The following is a 24,417-nucleotide window of genomic DNA, read 5'->3' as shown; positions in this document are numbered from 1 at the left end:
CAAAACTGACACCAGACGACTGCAGGGAAAGATTCAGCATTTTCAGACAGTGGGAGTTAGGGTCAGCCCAGTTAATAATTCTTTACACCCCAAGAAACACTTAGTTTTAGTGGTGAAATGAGGTGGCAGCATCCCGGATTAACCCCGGCCTCCCCAGTGAACAGATTCTATTTAACTGAGACACAGTCATGGCCATTTATGTTTCTGCCTTCTCGCACTGCGAGAAAGCAGTGAGGCGACGCCCCAACGCCCCAATGGGGGAGCCGCCACTGCCTTTGAATACAATGGGTGTTGCGCGCCTGGTGTGTATGTGTGAAAACACAGTGCTGGTGGGGGAGTGCGTGTAACAGGCTGGTCGAGCGTTGTGTTGGTCAGGCAACTGCAGCTAAAATCTGCGTGCAGTGTGAAATGTTCTCATTTCGGAGAGAGAGAAGACTGGGCGAGAGTATCAGTGGGTAATGGCGGCACTTGTGATTTATAGCTGTACAAAGCTGCAAGTGTGACTGTGAGGCAGAAAGCGCTACATGATAAAGCGCGTTGATATTTATTTGGCTGATAGGTCGCCGTTGTCTTCTTGAATTTCAAGAGCACAAACAAATGTAAGCGAATGGCAGGATTATGAGATTGGGGTCAAGCTGAGTGTACATTGTAAGGTTTAGAGGCAGAAGGCTGACTACTCTTGGCCACAGGGGTCAGGGTGGTTGCTAGACTCCAGGCTTTAGATGGGTGCAGGGGCCCGCCTTCTGGCTCCACAGTGTCCAGGGGCCAGGCTGGGCGCGCCGAGCTGCAGGAGTTAGAAGCCTGCAGGGGTCACGCTAAAGTGCTGCAGCCTACAGGAATTGGATGGCGCAGGGGTCAGGCCAGGCGATCCAAGCTGCAGGAGTTATATTTATATTTGTCAGAAATATAGGTTCCAGAAGCTTCGAGCAGTCCTGGGCTGTGTACAGAGTCTGTCCACGGTGGGAGGGAGGTAGGGGGGTAGCAACCGGCAGGTAATCAACCATGATGGGGATTCTAGAAACAAACACCTGTTACTGGAAATGTAAAAGGTTGCCTCTGGAGGGACTATTCATGGATTCTTCTGAGAATGAGATTTAAGTTCTAAAAAGGCCACACTGCGGTGATGGGCCTGTGGTCTTTGAGCTTGTAGAAAGCTGCCGTGGGCCCTAGCTCAAGCACGGAAAACGGTCCTGATACCTTGGGTTGGCAGTTAAAGAACACCTACAGTTGGGGTCGGAGAGCAGTGGGTCCCTCAGGACTCTGGTGCCCCTGCCCGGCTGCACTATTAAACGTTATGCCCCTCCCGTGGCATCTGAAGGGCAGGAGAAAGGGCACATTGCCTCAGCTCCTCGAAATGAAGCCAGAAATACAGAGAACCTGGAAGGTGAATTAACTCAATAAACAAAAGTCAGAAATGAGAACTGATGTACACATTCAACATTGTTCTGCAATATGGTGATAGTGGCCGCACATTATAAAGCGCAGGGGCTGGGGTTACCACGGACACCAGAGGCCTCTTCGTACGAATGGAGGGGTTTAACCAGTGTTTTAAGTGGGATCCAGAGGGTGGCTGTGAGTGTGGGGGGAGTCTCTTAAAGGGGCGTGGTAAAAAAATGGTGGGAGCCACGGCCAACTGCCGATTAAGTCAAGGGAGCCGCAGGTCAAAAAAATTTGGGAACCACTGCCCTACATGGCCAAGTCACTGTTTTAGATGTAGTTTGGGGGCTTTCGCAAATTGGTCACAGTGCGCTGTCATCCAAGAATTCTGGAAGGAGATATTTGGATTCTTGGAAAAGGTTTGGCAGATACATTTAGCTCCCAGTCAATGGTGGATGGATTTTGGTTGTGATCCTGTCATTTGATGATTTATAAAGTTGCTGTATGTTGCAATGGTAGAGGGGAGATCCTTATTGCTTCAAAGGTGTAGAACACGATTGATACCCACAGTAAAGAAGTGGGTGTCGAAGATTAAGCAAGTTAGGAATAAAGAGTATTCTCTTTGCTACAGGGGGATTAGGATATTTGACAATACCTGGGGGCAGTTTTTGGTATAAATCTCTGTGCAGGACAAAGAGTTTGATTGTCGTTTCCAAAATCCCTTTTTTTAAATTCGTTTTCTATATCACTAAATATGCAATTTTAAGGTTGATTTCTTGATGGATTTATATTGCTAAGAAATGTGATCTGTACATGTATTCAAGTGTTGGTGTTTGTGTATTGTGATTTTGTGCTTTTTGCTTTCTCCCTATGATGGATTTCAATATAAACCTATTTTTAAAAAAGTTTTTCAGGTCCATGCCTGAGCTAAATCCAGTCAGGATATTTTTTGCACTGTGGGAATTGTAGTCTTGTTAATTCAGGAAAAAAATGGGAATAGCCTTGCTGTCTAGACTTGAGATCTCTGCTGCGTTAGTCAAAATAACATTTCTAATGGAGACACTCGAGATGGCACACACAAGACTTGAATTGTTACACAAGCAATAGGGAAACATGGATTGAACATGAGGTTGAAAACTGTCCTGTTTCACATGGACATGACAGCTTCATATTATGCATAACATCCACAGCCTGTCCTGGCTCTAAAGCCAACGAATATTGTATTCTGGGACTTGCAGAGATTGCTTTAACGAATGCAACAGTTTTAAAAATCTCAGACTGTGTGGTTACGGTCGTGTCATACTTTTTCATAGCTATTCTTGGCCACACCCACTCGCTGGTGTTGAATATGCCTCTTCTGCTGAATCGCTGAATCAACATTGTTTCTTTTAGCTAGTAAAGGGTTAACATTTCGCTTCCTGAGAGCTGCGTTTTTTACAGCTATGCACCCACCCCTTTTTAAGTGCTTTCAGTTTTAGTTCCTTATTTACTGGAATTGTAAGCTAAACGAAGGTGCGGATTGCAAGGTAAGGAGCGAACACGTTTAACTTTCACATGTAACAATATATTTACCTTTGCTTTTATTTATAAGGATTTCCTTTCTTGGTAAGAGATAGCTGTTAGACAAACAGGACGTTTTGTATTTTGCATTATGTTTATTCCGGATCACTGCCTTACTGATTTCCGTTTCCTCTCTTCAGACAGCGCGTTATTCCAAGCACTCTAACATCGCTGTCCGTAGATGTAAAAGTTGTGTATTATGACATATTTTCTGCTTATGTGTGAGTGTGTGGCGGTGGTGTAATACATGTTTTGTACTGCCCGTAGTTATGCCATATGTTAATTCGCCGCACTCTGTTTTTATTATTCAGCTGGTTTTCGTCTTGCCTGAGGCTGGTTTTGTATATGGGATAAGCACCCAGCGCGCTTTCTCTCCAGACCCTTCTTCTGTTTAGACGATTGGATCAATTTTCTCCCAAAATCAGTTCGGGCTCATATATATCAGTTAACATACATGTTTTTGTATTGATGTCACAAGGATTCTGCCCCCACCCCTTGCAGAAGATATCCTTGGACAGAATAGAGACCCCTGAAAGCCCCGCCCACCCCCCAGTACCCTTCATTACACTCATGTAAAGTCTTGTATTCACACTATACTTCCTAATGAATCATTTTCTGTTTCGAAGGGAAAGCGCAAGTACCGCATACACACCACAGACCCCGCCCTGCACAGTATGTCATGGGATTCTTCAAGCGCAGCCCTTCCCATCAAAGTTTATTTATTTATTTATTTGTGCGTTTTTACATAGCGCGGACTTTACCCGAAGGTGTCAGAGCGCTTCACAATAGGAACAGAACTGATACATGAGAACATTACAAGTGAACAAAATACAAGAGCAAACGTTACATTAAATGAAGCAATAATGACAATCGTGAGCAAAATACAAGAGGTAGTAAACGGTGCATTACAAAAGTGACAATCGTGAACCAACAAAATACAAGAGGTAGCAAAACGGTGCATTACAGGAGGAAAGAGTGACGTGTGCAGGTTACAAAAGTGTCCAAAGTAAACATAGAGGTATAATACTGCAAAATATGGAGGGTCCTCAAGCACAAGAACAAACATTACGTAGGCCATGGTGGCACTTGTGCAGGTGTCGAAAATAAACAAATGTAAGAGGTAGAAAACAGTGTGTTACAAGAGAAAGTGACGGGTGCATGTTACACACGAGTACCAAACACAGGTAGAAAGATAATACCGCAATAAATGGCCGACTCTCAAACCGCAAGAACAGACTGGGGGGACACTTCCATAGTGCTGTACAGTAGATTTTCTATAATGGAAGGGCTTCCTTCAGCTAATAGAGAGGGCATAGATTACATTTGGAAGTGTCTTTGAAGGAGGAGAACTTTGAGGTTAGTTTTGAAGGCCTGGGAGGAGGTGGTGGTCCGGAGCTGCGGCGGAAGGGAGTTCCAGATTCTCACCGCGTTGCCTGAAAAGGATTGTGCCATCGTTCATTCCTTCTTGAAAGTGGGAGGTTCAAGCAGAAGATTTTCCGCATTACGTGATGGTCTAGAGCCTCCAGAGAGTTTCAGTTTATTCGCCAGGTAGCGAGGAGAGGAGGAGTGCAAGGCTTTGTGGGTGATACAAGCAGTCTTGTAGATAGCTCTAGCCTCGATTGGAAGCCAGCGGAGGGTGGATAACATCGGTGTGATGTGGTCGCTTCTTTTGGCCCCATAAATGAAACGAGCTGCTGAATGTAAAATAGACTTAAGGGGGGACAGGTGGGATTTGGGGAGGCCAGTAAGAAGAGAATTGAAGTAGTCAAGTCTGGAGAGGACCAGCGATTGCACCAGGGTTATAAGGTCCTGCTCCGGGAAGAAGCGACGGATTCCCCAAAGAAGGCGCAGATGGTATCGAGCAGACTTTGCAATGGAATTGATGTGGGGGTTAGATGGAGTTTTTTGTCGAGAGTGACACCCAGGGATTTTGCGCTGTCGGCAATGATGGGTTTAGTGTTCAGTAGATTCAACTGATCCATCCATGATTGCACCGGAGGAGGAGAGATTGAAGAGGAGAAGAGGAGGAATTCGGTTTTGGAGGGATTCAGAATCAGTTGATGAGTAAACATCCAGTTATGAATGGAGTCAAGAGTGGAGCTTAGGATAGAGAGATCGTGAGTGGAGGCAACCTTGAGGTAGATTTGAGTGTCGTCAGCATAGAGATGATAGTGGATCCCGGATTTACTTAGGAGATTTCCTAGTGGTTCTAAATAGAGGTTAAATAATGTGGGCGCAAGTATAGAGCCTTGAGGAACACCTTGACCTACCGCCACAGGAGATGAGAGACTGTTCCCTATTTTGATCATTTGTGATCTATCAGAGAGGAAGGAGGCAAACCATTTAAGCACAGTGCCCTCCATGCCCATTTTCTGTTTAAGAATGTTGAGGAGGGTGTTGTGATTGACAGTGTCAAAGGCTGCAGAAAGGTCAAGGAGAATTAGAAGACAGGACCCCCCCCCGAGTCGAGAATCCTCAGCGCGTCATCAACCACTTGCAGTAGGGCTGTTTCAGTGCTGCAGTTTTGAATGAAGCCAGACTGGAAATTGTCAAGAAGATCATTGTCCTTGATATGACGAGAGAGTTGTTTCGCTACACATCTTTCTGTAATCTTCACAAGAAAGGTTAAGTTAGTGATGGGGCGGAAGTTGTTGAGGTCAGACGCATCAGCAGTTGGTTTTTTAAGAAGCGGGGTGACCTGTCCAGTTTTGAAGGAGACAGGAAGGGAGCCTTGATAGAGGGAGAGGTTGACCAGAGTGGTCCAGTAGGAGAGGGAAATGGTATAAAAGTCAATGGCAATGGCACTGGGGATGGCGTCCAGATGATGGTTGGAGGGCTTTGGTTGTACTGAGCTAACGTCTTGCCCCCCCTACCGATCAATACAGCAGGTCCTGCCCCATAAGGGAGCAAAGGGAATGCACAGAAAATCAGGATCACCCAGAGTACATCTGTAGATAAAAGTCGCATTAGGAATCGAAAGATCCACCACGTATGCAGAATACATGTCCACTGTACTTGCAGGGTATGGTCTGCATCTGTGTGCTCGGATGTACCCAGTACTAAAACGAGCAGTGTCAAAGAATTTGGGGGTATATTATTAAGAACGACGGTAAAAATTATTGCCGGTTTAGCGGCAGAAAACTGCTGCTAAAGCGGCAATAATGGGCTTGATAGTATGCCCTTTTGAATTCCAATAGAAGTCCATGTTCTGGTGTGAACATGGGCTTCTATTGGAATTCTCCGGGGCATATTATCAAGCCCATTATGGTCGCTTTAGCTGCAGTTTTCTGCCGCTAAACCAGCTATAATTTTAACCCCGTTCTTGATAATATGCCCCCAAGTTTGTAGCCATACCCTGTAGTTACTGGGAACAGTGGAATGGCCTTCGGCCATACTCTATGCCCATGCCCCCCTTTTGTCCTAGTCTGGAGACAGCTTAGTTTAAAAAAAAAAACAACAAAAACAATAATAATAAGAATAAAATACGTACATGCAGGAGCTTTTGGTCAGCCTTCTTCATCTATTGGTCTGTCAGGGCTCATTCATGTTTTGCTTCTGCCCACGGCAGAATACAACCTGGGGCAATAGGTCAGCCCACCATAACACAATGCATTTCCCCCTGCAAAATTAGGATAGTGGGGAAAATCGGACCGCAACCGTTTCAGGCGCAAACACCGCCCGCCACAGATTCGATTGCCTGGCGGACGGTCCACATGGTGTAAAATGGTGGCTGTGCCTAGCAGGCACTGGCCGGCAAATTACGATGCAGGCTGTCGGGATTGGTTTTGGGGGCCTGTTGCGGGCCCCCCTTGTGTTGGGGGGTACAATATTTAGCTGCACTAAGTGGCAGGCACCCCGTGGTGCCTGCCACATAGTGCAGGGAGACGCACTTCATTCACCTTTGACATTGCGGCGGGTGCTGCAGCCTGCAGCAACCGCCACAATGTTAAAGTAAAAGATGCGACCGTCATAGTGGCAGTTGCATCGTGATTTATAGTGCGGAACCGCCACATGACTGGAGTCCGCCCGCCATCATAATCGATCTCATAGTATTTATTTTTTCATGTAACAGGGATTGTAATTTTCAACTTATTGTAATAATTGAAGATTATCTTTTTACAAATATTATTTCTATGTATGTGTGTGTGTATTTTTATAAATGTCTGTGCAATTTGTTTTTCACTATGGAAAGGCTATCTGTACCATAGGGTAGAACAGGAGTTTTAATTATAACATCTTATAAACATTGGGACAAGATGTGGAAGTGGAGTTTAGTATGCCTGGACTCAGAATGTGAAAATGCTTCTTTTTAGTAAAGATGATTTTTATTTTCTGTGTTTGAAAATACCACTTTTAGAAAGTAGGTATTTTCTTGTTTAGCCATTCTGTGTGCCTCTGCTGTGTTTTTGGATTGACTGTCTGACTTTGGAGTGACAGGGGCTGTTGAAGTGCATTCTCTTCAGGAAGCCTCTGGGGGGGGGGGGGGGTTGAGGTGTGTCCTGCCTTTCCTGGATGAGTCGGCGCTCGGCTGAATAGACCTGGGCTGCATTTAGTGTTTTGGGAGAAGATTTCCTTGCACCTGAATGGGCCTGGCTGCTGTGGGCAATGCTGTCTCCACCTCCTGTTGGGAAGCTGGGCCAGAGAGGACCAAACTGGTTTGGACTAATCACAGCCTGAGAGAATGAAATGAATATAGAGTATAAATATTGGGTCCCAGACCTTTAGAACTCGCTGGAATCAAGGAACCTGTCAAGAAGAAGAGCTGGCAGAGCTGCCAGGAGGAGTACTGCTCCTTTGCTGTGTTGTTGGGTTGGCCTGGAGTTACTGCTCCCTTGGGCAGTGAAAGGACTGGACTGAACTTTCTTTACTTGTGCTGAGTATCTCCAAGGGCATGAAGTAGAGCTTGTCTCCTGTTCTGAAGTCTCAGGGACTGTAAAGGCTTCACCAACCTCTGGGTACCGCTTCTGGAACTGCTGTTTCAGTTGCTACAGAGTAGGGGAACTCAACCGACTCCGTCGCTGGCTCGGTGTCCTGACGGCACCGCAGATGGCGCCGCCCGCATCTCTCACCGCAACCCTGGTCTCACTGACAATGACGATCGCTGCCACCACACCGCTGCTTGCACCATGACCTGGGGCCACCGCACTCCGCATCACCTCCCTTCACTATCCTGGTCTCACCGACGCCATCCCAGCTGCTGACTTCAACACCCGTGACCACATCGTGGCTGGAGGCACCACTCATAAGTTTCATGATGCACCACCTCATCCCACACAGCAGTCTGGGCTGACCGACACCAGCTCACGCCAACCAACTCGGTCGCTTGCACCACAACCTGCCAGCACCAAATCTAGTACCTCCTCGCCTTGCACCGTAAGCCTTGGTCTCACTGACGCCGTCTGGACGATCGTCCCCGAGCCGCTGCCTGCACCACATCGTGAGGGCACTGCACCCTGTATCGCCTCCATTCTGCAAAGCAACCCCAACGGTTGCCACGACCAGCTCGCATGAACATGCCAGCTGCAACGAGAAAGCTTGTTTTACCATAATGCAATCTTGTAGTATAGATTAAGTGAAAAGAACCACTCCAAGTATTTATAAAAATATGTATTTATTATATAATACTCTCTAGAATGTTCAAGAATCTCTAACATGGAGGTAATCACAATGCACACAATACTTAAGCAAGAAACACAGAAAATAGCACAGTATACACAGTGGACCCCAGGGGCGGACCAAACCATAACCATATATTAAGAAAGTGCTATAAGAACAATGATTCGAGTCAGGACGATGTCGAGCGGATGTAGAATTGCTGGGGACCGACAGAACCACCCATGGTAAGTAGATAGGGACCCCACGAAGAGCGTGTGGAGTGTGTGAACACGGCTGCATGCTCTGTACAAGTCTATAAAGATTAGGGACCCTTCCCAGTTGACCCTGAAGAAACCCAGTGGACGACAGAAGGTTGGAGAGCCGCTCCACCAGTGGATACCCTAGTACCCACGTTAACCACTCCAGGTAAGGCAGGTGCATATGTGTGAAGTGGTGTCGGAAACCGCGTTGAACCCAATGGAGGACTTCAGGAAAGTGCTGCTGCTGGAAGAGGAGAACGTTTCTGCTGGAATCCATTAGGTGGATTTTTGATGAAAGGTACCTGCAAACAGAGGGGACAGAGTCTATGTCACTCAGGGAGTGACCAGGGGACTTGGAAGACGAATGCCCTCCGATGTCGGGTGTTGCAGAATGGATGATGATGACCTTGATTCTGCAGCTGTGAGGACTAAGTGATGCGGAGGAGGACCAGGAGCCATGCACGAGCTGTCTCACTAAGGATGTCAAGTGCTGAGGGGTCGGTGTCTGACAGGAGCACCAACAGAGGCACAGAAGTCACAAGAGGACCGCCAGCAGCTCACCAGAAGATGCAGGCCACAATGCACATGATGTGGTGTGGCTGAAGATTCTGGTCACAGGAGGTGCTTGAGGTTGGGGCTACTTGGATCCCAAAGATCTTCTTGGAAGGAAGCCAGCAAGCTTTTACAACTGCAAGTTGGACACGGTGCACAGGGCTTCAGTTATTGCTATCCCCACAAGAGATATTGGCCTCAAACTTGACAAGAGGGCTGGACATGCCTTGGGAGCTATGGAAAGCCACCCCCTGTGTTGCAGAGCCCAGAGAGTCCAGAGGAGCACAGCATCTGCAGACCAGTCGACTTAGTTGCGGTGCCTGCAAATGCAGGGGGGTGACTCCTTCACTACAAAGGGAGATTTCTTCAAGTTTCTTTAATCCTTCGCAGGCCTTGGAAGGATACTGTATAATGCATAGGTACGGGCTATGCAGTAGACTAGAAGGGAGATGAAGTCAGGCCCAAACAAAGTCCAGCGAAGTCCAGAGTTCCCAGACGGTAGAAGTGCAGTGGTGTCTGATCTGAATCTTATCCCACGACAAATCTAGGGACCTACACCCAGGTCATTCCTTAAGGACCCTAGGGAAAGGGTTGGGAAGATTCAGGAGACCCTCCCTGGGGAGGGTCTGGACAGGAGGGAGGTTACTCCCTTTGTCCAGTTTTGTGCCAGAGTGCCTGGTTTGAAATGTACTATGCACAGGGACACCAGGCGTGCCCCTTATGCAGACTTTCTGGCGCTGGCAAGTGCACCAAACCAGTCCCAATACACTAAATCCTGTCTGGGAGGTGGTCACACATACCTGTGACAGGATGTCTGTTGTTGGCTCAGCAGCAGGAGGGCAGAAATGTGTCTCTGGTCAGCAGTAACCATTCTGTGCTGTCTGGGGCTAAAAGGTTTTGGCACCGGGAACACTGAGAGCCTAACAGAGGGCTCTTCCAGTGCTTGGAACCATACCTCCCATGCTGTTTACTGTGTGGGGGTATGATTCCAAGATGTTTGATACCAAACTTGATAGGGTTCGTTGCAAACGTTTTCAAGATGGTCATTGTGTAATTATGCAGTGCCCCTCTATTTAGTATATGGCTGCTTCACTGACAACCCGGGAGAATGGACTTCGTAGTCTGCAGGGGTGTCCTACTCATGCAGGGGCCCCCTCTCGCTTAGAACCAAGCACCCTGCCTTCTGGATTGCAAAGGCCTGCTAAAGGGGTGACTTACAGGTTTTAAGAGCAGTGACACTAGATACAGTAACAGGGATGTGGAATTCCTATAGCTCGACGATGCCTAGGCCATATTGTTTGGGGTCAAGGGCAACAAGTTTTCATGTGTATTTTGTCCTTGGGACAAGTATGCTCACCCTTGCAGTGCAAACCCTTTAGCTGCCGGTTTGCAGTACCATATTATGGATCAGGGAAGGGCACAGGCTGCAGTTAAGGTAATCTTTTTGTTCATATGTTTATGCTGTTCAAACTTGTATTTATGGTTCATTAATTGAAAACCTTTATTATTAGGGTGAGCTATGAAAGTAAATTTTGTAAGCACTAACTGCAAAACTGACAGTGCTTCCAGTATAAAAACGTGCACCCACATTTTTAAGGTTTAGCAATATTAGGCTATGTATAATCCTCCCAGAATGCTCTCTGATTTGATGCAAATATTTGAAGAAGCCTGAAAGCAAGATTGATGATACTTTGCTTTTAAAAAAAAAATGTTCATAAAACAAATGAAAGCAGGAAAAAAAACATGTCGCTAAACTACTGTTAAACATCTCTGGTACCATTTTTTTGCAGCATCATTTAGTAAATGTAAATCCAGTACTTGTATAGCGCACAAATCACCCCCGAAAGGGTATCTCGGTGCTGGGGGCCGTTGGGAAGATTAAGCGAGCTATTGCCCAGAGTCGCATGGTGCTGGGCAGACCCCTGCCACAGGAGCAGGGGATTGAACCGTGATCCCCAGCGTCGAGCGTCGAGCGTCAGTCGCCCTAGCCGCTGCATTACATTTAGTAACATGTTTTTGATGCATGCTAGTTTTTCCTAAAAATATTCATAATGGAGAATCAGTGTAACCAGTTCCAATAAGATTATGGGAAACAAAAATAAACAAGCATTGGCAAAGCCAGTAGGTCTGAAATTGGTGGGCAGCTTTTTAGTTATGCCAATGTGTGACTTGTTTTGGCATGGTTTTTGTAACCCTTTATTGGTGTGGGAGCTGCCGGGCCCTCACCATTATAACAAACATTGGCAAAAGCAAACATTGTTTTTGGTCTCAAAAAGCACACACTGCCACAGTAGTTACTCACACTGAACAAAATTACGTTGTGTGCCGATATGCTCCTTCTGAAAAAGTAGAATGCTGTCACTCACAGTGAAGCCAGCCAATACAGAGAGAGAGACAGACTTTTAATAAACGAAGAAAAGGTCATGGTCATTACCTGACCAAATTAGGAGCCCAATTATTAAAGAAAGTCTCAAAAGGGCACCCATGGTATATGTCCTGGCATTAAGTGCAGCTATATGGCTTTCGTGAATTCCCAAAAATGTACAGAAGTAGGGCAAGAAATAGTACTCCTAGAAAATATTTGTGAACTGCATTTTAGCATGAGCAAATATGCATGTGTAGATTTGCTCATGTGAAAATATAAGTGTTTGAATTTCAGTTTCCATCCAACCACTTTTTCCCAACTCTGGAAGAAGGTTTACATCTGTCATGTCAGAAGTAAATTTCCAACAATTGTCAGTATGGGAAAAGATTAGAGAGGAGTTGTTGAAACCTGCACGTTAGTAGGTTTGCACAGACTCAAAAAGGATTACTAACCCTGGAACTATTGCTTACCACTACCTTCAGCCCCAGTTTGTAGATCTGCGTAAACGTGGCAACATAAGGTGACTGCAAGTATTCAAACACTACAATGGTAGGAGCCCTGGCATAACCAAGAGAGACTATATCAGAGCTCTTATATAATGCCATAATTTGTCGCTGCACTACATGGAACCAAAGGGACATGTGGATTTTGTTACAGGACAAGTAGATTTAGGAAGCAACCTGCCCCATGGGCCAGTAGATATTTTATTAAATTCCACACCCCTGTAGTAACCTATATCTCTAGTAAGTGGTGTAAGCACCAACTTACACAGGCAGCAATGGCAGGCCTCTAGTTCCATTTTGAATGGACTATCCTGGTGCAGAGACAGAATATCGATGCAAAAATATCGACTTGCACAAATATCGAGGTAAAAATATTGTGGGTCAGAAATATCGACAGACAAAATATCGCAGTCAACAATATCGATTTTAGGTAAGTAATATTGATGTCTAAAATATCGAAGTGTTTAATATGGTTTGCAAAAATATTGTTTTTTTTAATTAATGTATTTTAGTATACATGTTATATGTATGTGATGTATGTTTTTCTTGTATAAGAATTGTGTGTATTTTTATTATATGTGTTAACATTTTAGTTATTAATTATTTTTAATTAGAATTTTGTGTTTTAGTTCCGTAGCGGGCTGTGGATTTATAGGGGAATAGGGTGGGAAGTAATTTAATTATATAACACTTATTGATGATTTTTATTTATTAATATTTGTTTATTTGTGATAATATAGTGTTAATAACTAGTTAATTTAAACAAATTATGTAGTAATTAATAATGGTAATTGTTTAATTCATGGTATAGGTGTAAATGTTGGGAAGGGTGGGAAGTCATTTATTTTTATTGATGAATTATTAATTAGTTAATTAAAATTACTTAGTTGGTAATTAATTATGGTAATTGTGTAATTAATTGTAGGTGTGTGTTGTGTTTATAGGTGTAAATGGTGGAAAGGGTGGAACGGAATTAATTTTTATTGAAATATTACTTAGTTGTTTAATTAGTAATTGTTTATGGTAATTGTATGACTCATTGTATGTGTGTTGTGTATATGATAGTGTTAATGTGTACTCAATGAATGTTTATTATCTTTTTTATTAATCATATTTTTAAATTAATTATTAATTATATTAATTATAGAAATACATTTAAATAAAAATGTTGAAGTCTTTTTTTATTGGCGTCGTGTTATAGGGTAGGAAATAAAATAAACAGATTACTGTTTTAAATAATTTGTTTGTTAATATATGCTCTTTAAAATAAATATTGTTTATACATTTATTCATTTATTATATATAATATTTGTACCTTTTTGTTATACGTAATTAACATTATAATATGTGTTCTTTTTTATATGTTTGATATATTCAATCATGTATTTTTTTTATCAAACGTGAGTACCGAGTCTTTCCCCTACACATCTTTAATCTGGGTGATCCCGATGAGATCCCATCTATCGAAACCCCTGGTCCTCCACAAGCTGCCCAACCCTTCGGAGTTTAAGAGGGGGGTGGCGAGTGTCAATCTGCCCTCCCACCCCACACACCGGTTGGCCCTGTGCCACACCTGCACCGCGTATGCGGATGGGCCTGTCAAGGGAAACTTCCCGGGTCTAGCGTACAATGCTCAATCAAACATCCCGCCCGGGGCCTGACCCCGGTGCATAGCATAACCCGGATCTCCTGGGAGTCCGTAGACAATATGGTTCACTGCAGCCAACTGTGAGGCCCAATAGTACCTCCGCAAATCCGGAAGTCCGATCCCACCGTCATACCATGGAAGGGTCAGTTTAGTGAAGGCAATTCGGGCCCCACCATCCCAGAGGAGCTGTCTCTGAAGAGCCTCTATCTCTCTGAAATATGTGGCTGGCACCGGGTCCATTGAATTTTGCAAAGCATACAAGTACCGGGGCAAAGCCATCATTTTAAAGAGGACGGCCCTCCCGAGCAGGGAGAGCGGAAGAGCCTTTCAGCGCTCCAAATCCTTCCTGTATCTACTCAGTGGGGAAGCCAGATCATTATCATATTGCAATTTTGTATCCAGTGTGATAAATATACCAAGATATTTGAACCCTGTCGTCTCGATACTGACAGGGCACGTCGCGGGGATAACTGGCGGGTCTCCCACCAGCAGAAAGAGTACCGACTTTGCCCAATTAATGTCTAATCCAGAATACCTGCCAAAAACAAACAGTACATCCAGGAAGTTGCGGAAGGAATCCCCGGGGTTAGTAAGATAAAGCAGAACATCATCCGCATACAGGGAGATCTTGTCCTCCCGTTCAGGCGTCCACCGCAGACCCCGTATCGATCTATCCCACCTAACCCAGGCAGACAATGGCTCCATAAGGAGGGCGAATAGCAGCGGAGACAGTGGGCACCCTTGTCTGGTGCCCCTCCCCAGCGGAAAGTCACTGGATCCACAGTTGTTGACTACCACTCTAGCCAGGGGTTTTGCATACAGCAAGCGTATCCACCCGATGAACTCCTCTCCGAAGCCCAACTTAGCCAACACTGCAAACAGATACCCCCACTCCACCCTATCAAAGACCATTGTGGCATCGAGGGATACTAGCATCGTCTGCTCATGGATTTTTGAGGAGCCCCGAGGATTCCATGTAGCCTGCGCAAATTTAGCACCGTACTATGGTGTGGCATAAACCCGGATTGGTCAGGGTGGATCAGGGTTGTGATCACCTTGATCAACCTAGTGGCCAGGTATTTCGCAAGTATCTTAGGTTCCGCATTAAGAAGCGATATGGGCCTATAAGAGGAACACTGGGCCGGAGGCTTGCCAACTTTATGTATGACTACTATATTGGCCACCCGCTGATCATAGGGGAGCTCTCCCTTCTTTTTGCATTCCACAAACATGGCACGGATGTGAGGAGCAAGTTTATTAGCATTCAACTTATACAGCTCAATAGGTATCCCATTGGGGCCCGTCGCTTTACCCGATCGTACTTGCCTTATTGCTTGGGCAACCTTCTCATCTGACAATGCGAAATCAAGATATCCGCTGTCGTCCTCCGACAGACGCGGCATGACTATATCCTTAATCATTGAGGCATTATCCATTTCCGTGAAATCACCACAGGCCGTATAAACCTGCCGGTAGTAATCGGAGAACTCCTCTGCCCTTTCAATTCAGGTACCAACCTAGACGCACGTTCCCCATGCTCGAGCCACGCGATCAGTTTACCTGCCTTGTCGCCGTGTTCGTAAATATGGCTCTGGACGGCGTTGTGCTGAGCCACAGCTCTATTTCTGACCAAATTTTTATACTCCTCCTCCCGGAGACGCAACTAATGGAGCCCCGCCTGCGTGGGCGACCTAACCAACTCCCCCTCCAAAAGTATAACTTCCGCCTCTTTTCGTGCCACCTCCGCCTGGCCTGCCCTCTTCTTCCCTGACACCATGGACATTACTTCACCTCTAGCGACCGCCTTTTATGCTTCCCAGAGGGACTGTGCAGAATCTACGATCCCGTGTTCTCCAAAAATAACGGTCTGACATACGGAGAATCTCCTTCTTAACAGCAGGGTCCTTCAACTGCCAGGCCCCAATGGGAGCCACTCTACCGGCTGTCGGTATTTCAAAAGCGAGGGAAAGCCATAACGGGGAGTGGTCAGAAATTCCCCGACCGAGATACCTCACTTCCTGGATCATGGACGCCATCGCGGCAGGAAGCAGCATGTAGTCCAGTCTAGACAGGCTGCCATGAGCAGCTGAGACATGGGTATAGTGCGTCAACGTCGGGTTACGTACTTGCCAACTGTCCACCAGCCCCAGCGTGTCAAGGAATTCTGAGAGCCATTTCTGTGTCTGTCTGAGCGCCCGAGGTGGGCTACGATCGACCTCCCCATCAATTACTGAGTTAAAGTCACCACCTAAGACTAGACTTCGGAGGGGCAGCGTAGGAAATATGGCACTCAAATCCCGAAAGGTCTCAGTCTGAAGGCCAGGCGGTACATAAATAGATAAAAATGTGATCGTACGGCCCCCAACCTGTCCGGAGACACCGGCATACCTGCCTCTTTGGTCAATCCACGTGGCCTGCACCAACAGGGGAAATGAGTTCTTAACCAGGATACCAACACCTCTGGAGCCGGTGGTAAAGCCAGCATGCACTACCAATGTATTCCCTCCCTTGTTACCAACTAGATGCGTCTCCTGCAATAAAATCACATCCGGGGAGTGTCATCTAACAAGTTGACTGACCATCCCTCTCTTGATCTTATCCCCCAAGCCATTCACAAATTCCAGCTCAACACTCTCACCCCGACCCTCGGCTATTCTGCGTCACCTGACCCATGCGACCAGCAGAGAACAACAATGGTATCACATGAGTTTAAACCATAATGACAAAAAAAAACACAATCCCACACCGACAAATACAACAACACATAAATAAAAAACATTCCCAGCCCTCCTCCCCCCACCCTGCACCCCTGCTCCTGGCTTACGCCTGACCCCAACTTGCAGTGTGCCTGTCGCCCCACACTCTAACTAACCGACTAACTCAAGATAGAAATGAGGAGGAAGCCAGCCCGTAAGGACCCACCCCACCCCCCAAGCCCTAACTCTACGGGAATCACAACGCTCCTGACATTCAAAAGAAACGCACTTGCCGAACACCCAATCATTAATTTCAAGAAGCGGCCCCCTCTATTCCTGCTCTAACTCATCCGCCGCCTCTACAGCTCCGGGTCTCTCAGTTCCTAGCCCAGGCTGCGCATCCACCCAGTCCGAGGCAATGTCAGGATTGTCAACAATCATGTATTTTTAAAATATTGTTTTTTTGTTTTGCAACTTTTTTTTTAACTGTTTAAATGGTATTATTAATTTTTGTTTCTCTGCTATCTGAAAATGTCCCTACTGTTGCACTTTTTGTATTGGGAATAGTAATTTTTACCCCTTCTATATCCAGCACTTTCCCTACTGTTGCAATCCCTGAAGTGGAAATAGTAATTTTGACCCCTCCGCTATCTAACACTTTCCCTACTGTTGCACTCTTTGGTGAGAGAATAGTAATTTTTGCCCCTCTGCTATCCAACACTTTCCCTACTGTTGTATTTATTGTATTGCAAAATGTACATTTTAGTTTTGTTTTAATAGATTCATGTTTTAATTAATTATAGAATTTTTTTAATGTAAAATTATTGATATATGTATATATTTTATTTTTATAATTTAAAAGTTAAAAAAATTAAATAAAGATAATAGTTAATAAATATATGTGTATATGTATAATTTATTATGTTTGCGTGTTTATATTTTTTTAATTAATTTTATTTGTAATTTAATTTATTTTGTTCAATAGAATATGAATATTTTATATATTTAATATATATTATGTTATTTATATTTCTAAATTGATATTTTGTACATCTATATTTTTAATTTCGATATTTTTAAGTTGATATTTTTGTACTTACCTGTTTAAGAATAGGTAGTCAATATTTTTGCTTTCATTTTTTTTCCTATATTTTTTACATCGATGATTTTAGTATCGATATTCTATCAGTGAACCGTCTCCATGGGTGGCATAATACCTGCTTCAGCCCATGGGAGACACCTGGGATACCTATGCCCTGGGTGCAAGGGTACCATATTCTCGGGACTTATAAGGGTACTCTAGTATCCAAACTGGGATGTGCCTAAGTACTGAACACACCACTTAAGGGAGAAAGCAGATAGACTAGGGTCCTTAGTAGCAGGATCCCAGTCAGAATAGTCAAAAACAGCTTTGCAACAGGTAAAAAGTGGGGGTAACCATGCAGAAGGATCCTACCTTCCTACACCCACCCATATACCACTGACTCACCGACTCATTCATACGCATTCTCACTCACCCACCCACCCACTCACAGACGCAATCATGAACATATACACCCAGGGATTTACTCATTCATACATCTAGGGAGGGAGTCACACACCCATTCACCCACCCACAAAGACACTCAGGCACCCATACTAAGGCAACTAATCAATAACCCATATAGACACTCATGTACCTACTCACCAACCCATGCAGCCATTTACACATCACCTTTGTGGTTCACGGAGAGTCACACGGAACGGTGTGTTGTTCGTCTACTTTGTCTTGAGAAGGGACCGACTTATCAGGGTTTGGCCCATTGCGATGTCAGTACCACTTCTGAAATTTACACGTGAATAAGGGTTCTTTCTGCCCTACTGTTAAAAGTAAGTTATTTACAGCAGTGCTTGTGGCATTATTGACCCAAGTTCAGGGCTACATTGTTTTTGATCACAACCAACGGTAAACAGCAGCGTAATGACGTTTAAATAAAGGGTATAGCTATTGACTCGCCAGCAATTCAAGAAGATAAACGACTAGTTTGAATTACGTTTTGTTCTAAGGAACCAGCAGTGCATGTCTGGACCCTACTGGTTAGGAGGACCCGTTGCGTCGTGGAACCCCGGCTTAGAATTCATTGATTTTGCCTTGAGAAAGTCTGAATACGGATTTGTACAGACGAAACACGTGTTGGCTTCAATAACTGCTAGGAATTTCTTTTACATCAACCAACTAGCTTTTCCAATGGATGTGATTTGTGGATGGTCCTTGAAAATCTCTACATTATTGGAATAGAATATACTCGCCTTTGGACTGAAGAATATTAGTACTTATTGTTGTGACATATATACATTCGATATATGCATTTTGAATTTATTGTGACTAATAAGGGTGTGCTACAACTGTGCTTTCAGAAACACAAACTGACTGATACACACATTCACACAGTTTAGTCATTCAGGCATACATTCACTTAGACACGTTTAATCACTCACTTATACAGTCAGTCATGCACCAGCAAAATCATCCATACACCCACTCATTCTTCAATTCACCTTGTTGTACATATATAGAGCAGCACAGTGGAAGGATTAGTTAAGAAATTGGGCAGGCAATCTGAGGCCCACTGAAGGGCAAGAATATTATTTAAAAAATATCTCTGGAAGGACACAGAACCTACTAAAGGAAAGAAATGAAACCTACTAAAGGAGCGAAACTATACAAACATGCACGGCAACTCCCATAATACACGAATATTAAACTCACCTGGAGACCCACCAGAGGGCTGTTATTCATTAGGCGGCAGAGGAGAGAGGAGGCATGTTTGTGCTTCTGTGAATAGAGAGCTAAGCCTATGAAAAATTAGCAGGAGCTTCGAAACTCGTCAGGCAAGGAATCGTTTTTCGGAATGCAAGTGCTGGTTTTTATCAATAAAGTCTGGATGGAACTTCCATTTTTTAGTGCATCTTTGCTGCAGGGCGTTTTGGTATATGTATATATATATATATATATATATATATATGTGTGTGTGTGTGTATGTGTGTGTGTGTGAGGGGCAGTGTGTGAGGGGGCAGTGTGTGAGGGGGCAGTGTGTGAGTGGGTTGTGTGTAAGTGTGTGTGGTTGTGTGGTTGTGTGTGTGGGGGGTTGCGTGTGTGTGTGGTTTTGTGTGGGTGTGTCTTTGTGTGTGGGGGGGTTGTGTGTGAGGGGGCAGTGTGAGGGGCATTGTGTGAGTGGGCATTGTGTGAGTGGGCATTCTGTGAGTCGGAAGTGTGAGTGGGGCAGTGTGTGAGGGGGCAGTGTGTGAGTGGGCTGTGAGTGAGGGGGCAGTGTATGGGGGAGCAGTGTGTGAGTGTGCAGTGTGTGAGTGCGCAGTGTGTGAGTGCACAGTGTGTGAGGGGGCAGTGTGTGAGGGGGCAGTGTGTGAGTGGGCTGTGAGTGAGGGGGCAGTGTATGGGGGAGCAGTGTGTGATTGCACAGTGTGTGAGGGGGCAGTGTGTGAGGGGGCAGTGTGTGAGGGGGCTGTGAGTGAGGGGGCAGTGTGTGGGGGATCCGTGTGTGAGTGTGCAGTGTGTGAGTGCGCAGTGTGTGAGGGGGCAGTAGTTGCAAGCAAGCTGGATGGAAGGGTGAAAAGTTTGCCAGGTGAAAAGGTGAATAGATGGAATGACAGAAGAATAGACAGATGGGAAACAGTGAATGAGAGGATATATATATATGAAAGGATGAATGGACGGAGTAATGAAAAAGGTTGGATGGGGCAGCGGGTGGGTTCAAGAAATGTGAAGCAATGGCAAATAGATTAATAGATCAAAGGGTGAAAGCATTGATGGATGAAAGGAGTGACAGCCTTGCTCGCATTCCGCACTCGGTAATATTAGACAGTGTTTCAAGTGGGCTGGGATTTTTATTTTCTGACTAGTGCCCTTTGTAGCTTTAATTTACAGACACGAACATGTACAAATGTTGCATTGAAGCATGCACTTACCAGAATAATATGCTGTCTGAAAAGCGTATCGTGGCACAACAGCTTGTAAATAGCGAACACTGTTAGGAAATGCAATATTAAGGAAAGTATGTGAAATATAAATACGAATGACAGATTACTTAACCTTTTTTACACGCACTTTAAACAAAAGTCTAAACCAGACAAAGTCGATAGACTGAATCACCTCTATTCCTCCACTGTAATTAGCTTGAATGAAAACAAAAAAGCAAGCAATGTGTTATCTTGGGCTAATCAGTTTGTCAACTCCCTCCTATCTCAGTGACTTTGGTAGCGCCAATATGGGGCTGCGAACTATATATGTACAATTGTACATTACCTTAAAAGTGAATCTATGTTCGTGTAAACTCTGGTGGGTATACAAAAAGTTCCTAGTTTTATAAAAGAGGCCCTTGGTAATAAAATGGATCCCATCGCCTGAGTGTTTATTTCCAGCAGAGAGGTGTCAGGGGGGTGGTGTGCTCCCTGAGTGGAAGGACCTCTGCTGGGGAGGGGGGAGCAGCGCATGCTTGTCATAAGGCAGAAACAAGCGGATGACACGAAGCAAGACATTCAAGAGCGGTGTCTGCAGCGTCAGGGACTGGGGGTGAGCATCACGGTTCGGAACCCTGAGGGAGGCGGGGGTAGGGGCTTCACGGAGAACAGCCGGTGGAGAGAATTCAGGATGGGGTGGGAGCAACAGTATGAGGAAAAGAGGGGAAGAGAAGGGGCAGAGTAAGCCTGATGTGACAAGGGGGGGGCACACGAGCCAGGTGGGGGAAGGGGAAGAGAGGTGTGCATAAAGAGGTGGGACCAGAGCAGAGACATTGTTGGGTGAAGGAGAGACGGGACTGTTTGCAAAACGGTCTGAGGCGGACAGTGCTTAATGTGTAAACAAGTGAACCACGCAGCTACGGGTCACACACATATAATTAAGAGGCAGAGGGTTCGGATGTCAGTGTTGAGTTGCGGAAAAAAGGAGGATACAGAAAACTCACAAGTTGCACTTTAACTACAGTAGTCGTGGGGTGAGCATCACAGCTCGGAACCCTGAGGGAGACGGGGGTAGGGGCTTCACGGAGAACAGCCGGTGGAGAGAATTCTGCTTTCAGGTTCTTCAGATCTCCGATCCATCCTTAGATCCATCCGGACACTTTTCTCCTGGTTGCCTGCAGCACTTCTTTGCAGCTCTCCATAGGAAACGACAACGAAACCCGACACAAAAAGACACCTATGCACCGAGCTTCCCTGGGTGAGGTAACACGAGTACTTTGATGCTCCCTTGGGTCTTGACTCTCGAAGTGTACAGTACTGAAGGGGTTTTACCATAGTCCACTCCTAAGTGTCCTTATTCTTTAAAATTGGAACTTTAACTTTCTCCATAGAAGTCAATGGTGATTCGGGGCTGTGTTTAGACACTGCACGCGTCCCCCGTGGGTCTCCTGCGTCCCTACCTTGGGGGGTTTCTGGTTGCCCCAGTGGTTCTATAGGCCCTAGGCCTTGTCTCTATGTTCGCAGCGGTACTTATACCACTTTCTTCGTTTACGGTTTGTGAGGCACCTAGGGCAAAACGTATACTGTGCTAATTTACTGTGTGCTATTTAAGTTCCTGTATTGTACTTTTGCCTCTAGCCTCATAAAGAGACTAGAGGGGTGTGTTTAGAATGAATTCATATACTTTATATATATATACCTGGTGTGGTTCCCTTTTCATTTGATCATTCATGAGATTATAGACTGGTAAAGCAAGTTGCTTTACATTCCTTCAAGACTTAGCCTGAAGGCTGCTCCCCACAGCTACCACTAGGACAGCTTTCTATAAAGGTTGTCTAAACCTACCATCAATAAGGGTCATTTGGACTGGTGCAAGGATCATATGCCAGGCCAACTTCTCACAATCCTGCATAGCATTTTCTCTTCAGACCTTATTAGCATGACCTCCAACTCGTTATTGCTAAACTGTGGAACACAGCTTTGTTTTCACCACTGTAATTTTCAAACATGATAATTTACCATTCTTTTGGTGATGGCGACTGTAAAAACTACATCCATACTTGAAGATGTGCATCTGTTTATGAGAGAGCATGGAAAAGTGCAAGTGCTTGTAGGAAACAGAAGCTGAGAAAGATAATGAAATGAGAAGAAGGCTCACTGTAAGGTAGGTTAGGTCTGTGATTAGGGTAAGAAAGTTGGATTTTGAGAAAAATTTGAATGGGGGAATGTTATATGTGTTTGTGAGGAGTCATTTCATTGACAGATAAGGGTTTGAGGGTGTTTGTAAGTAAAATTGGGGTAGTGAAAGGATTGTACGGGGCAGAAAAGAGGGACGTTGAGAGAAGGGTGTGAAATGAAGTTGACTCTACAAAATATGTGAAAGGAAGACGTGATAAAAGAATATGTGAGATTCAATAGTGAGATGACTCCCAGGAAAAGTAGTGTATGGTGAGCTCAGGGGAAGTGAGAAGGTAAGAGATTGTAGGATATCAGAGCATAGGCATAAATGGGTGGGGGAATGTGTGAGAAACTGGATTATTAGTTGGGCTGATGTTAGTCCTTCACACGTATTAATGTCAGTATATTTGGTTAGGTTCAATAAAGGTTTCAGTAATTTAAACATAAGCTCAGCCTGTGGTAGATATGGCATAAAGCAGACAGGTGTGACCTAAGAACATGTGTAAAGCAATTGGAAGTACCTAAACAGTTAAAAAGTCAAAAGCACAACATAATAATAACCCTACTTCAATGTAGAATAAAGGGAGAATAGTTTAATGAATCAAATGACACAAAAACAACAAAAATGGGAACCGGAGATATGAACTTTTTAAGTTTCAAGTAAAAGCATTGTCAAAAACCCATTATGTGTCAGCCGCAGTCATCTGACCACGATGGAGCGCAGCTCCTAAACCGAGACTAGGTTTGTTTGACCCTGTCGGAAATCATTCTGACGTCTCTGAAATGTTAATCAAAAATCGCTAGTGGGGCAAGTCAGCAGAAAATGGATAAGATGGGTTTCATGAGGCCAAATAGCTGTCGGACAAAGCCCTGGAAAAGTAATTGACTTTTGGCTGGAAAGCTCCATATAGGAGAAATAAAGAATTCACACCCAAGGAAGGTCCTCCACCGGTTCCAATCTTTTGCTGTCTTTGCCTGGTGTAGATTTCTATGTTCGGACTTAGTTACTTTTATGGAGCTTGGATTCCTCCAGCGGATAAAGTCTGCAAGCCGTAGCTGAACACAGCTCCACAAGGCTGGATACCCTTGTCGCGATGTCCCTCCAAAACGGTTTTGCTGCTGCGCAAATGTTCTGTGCGGAAGCAACCTGAATCTTTGGTCCAGCTGCAATATACCTTTGTTGAATTGACATGACAAGGTTGTACCAGTCTTCTGTAGGTTCTCCAGGCCAAAAAGTCTTGGGAAAGTTTCTAAGTCACAGCTTTAAGGATTAGAAAGGGGGAAGTGTGTGCCGGCGCCAGCCAAGGGTTAGAGGAGTTACAGGAACTCAAGAATAGCATGTGGGGGTCAGGACTCAATCCAACAGAAACCATCAGCTGGGTCCAGAGCAGGTCTAGTTGTATCTAGTCAGCTGGACTCTTCCAAGAAAGTGGGATTCTTGCCATTTTTGTTCCCCTGTAGGTTGATAGGAAGTAAGCCAGCTGACTCTTGGAGTCCACGTCTTTGTCCTGGGTGCAAGTGAGAGAGGATCCAGCCCCTAGAATTCTCCTCACAGGACTCAACAGCAGGTGCTGTCCTTTTTCTGTCTTCCACAGGTTTCATATTTTGAATACAAGCAGCAAATGTGGTCCAAATGCTGGAGTGGGCAATACAGAAAATGGTTGCTTGTGCAAATGATTGCAAAAATCCTTCGTGAGATTCCTAGCTGATACAGACGAAGATAGAA

General features: G+C 44.9%; 1 protein-coding gene across 1 annotated transcript in view; it reads left to right on the top strand.

The window, feature by feature from the left end:
- The first annotated feature begins 2,766 nt into the window (after window positions 1-2,766).
- Window positions 2,767-24,417, top strand: part of LOC144755726 (interferon-induced protein 44-like) — a 210,437-nt gene continuing 188,786 nt past the window's right edge. The window contains exon 1 of the mRNA XM_078644922.1: window positions 2,767-2,903. The gene's annotated coding sequence lies outside the window, so the exon portion shown is untranslated. The remainder of the gene's footprint in view (window positions 2,904-24,417) is intronic.

This window comes from Lissotriton helveticus, chromosome 1_1 (genome assembly GCF_964261635.1).
Source record: "Lissotriton helveticus chromosome 1_1, aLisHel1.1, whole genome shotgun sequence".
In the NCBI taxonomy this organism is placed as follows: Eukaryota; Metazoa; Chordata; class Amphibia; order Caudata; family Salamandridae; genus Lissotriton; species Lissotriton helveticus.
Note: the sequence above shows the minus strand (reverse complement) of the source record. Positions and strands in the feature narration are given on the sequence as shown.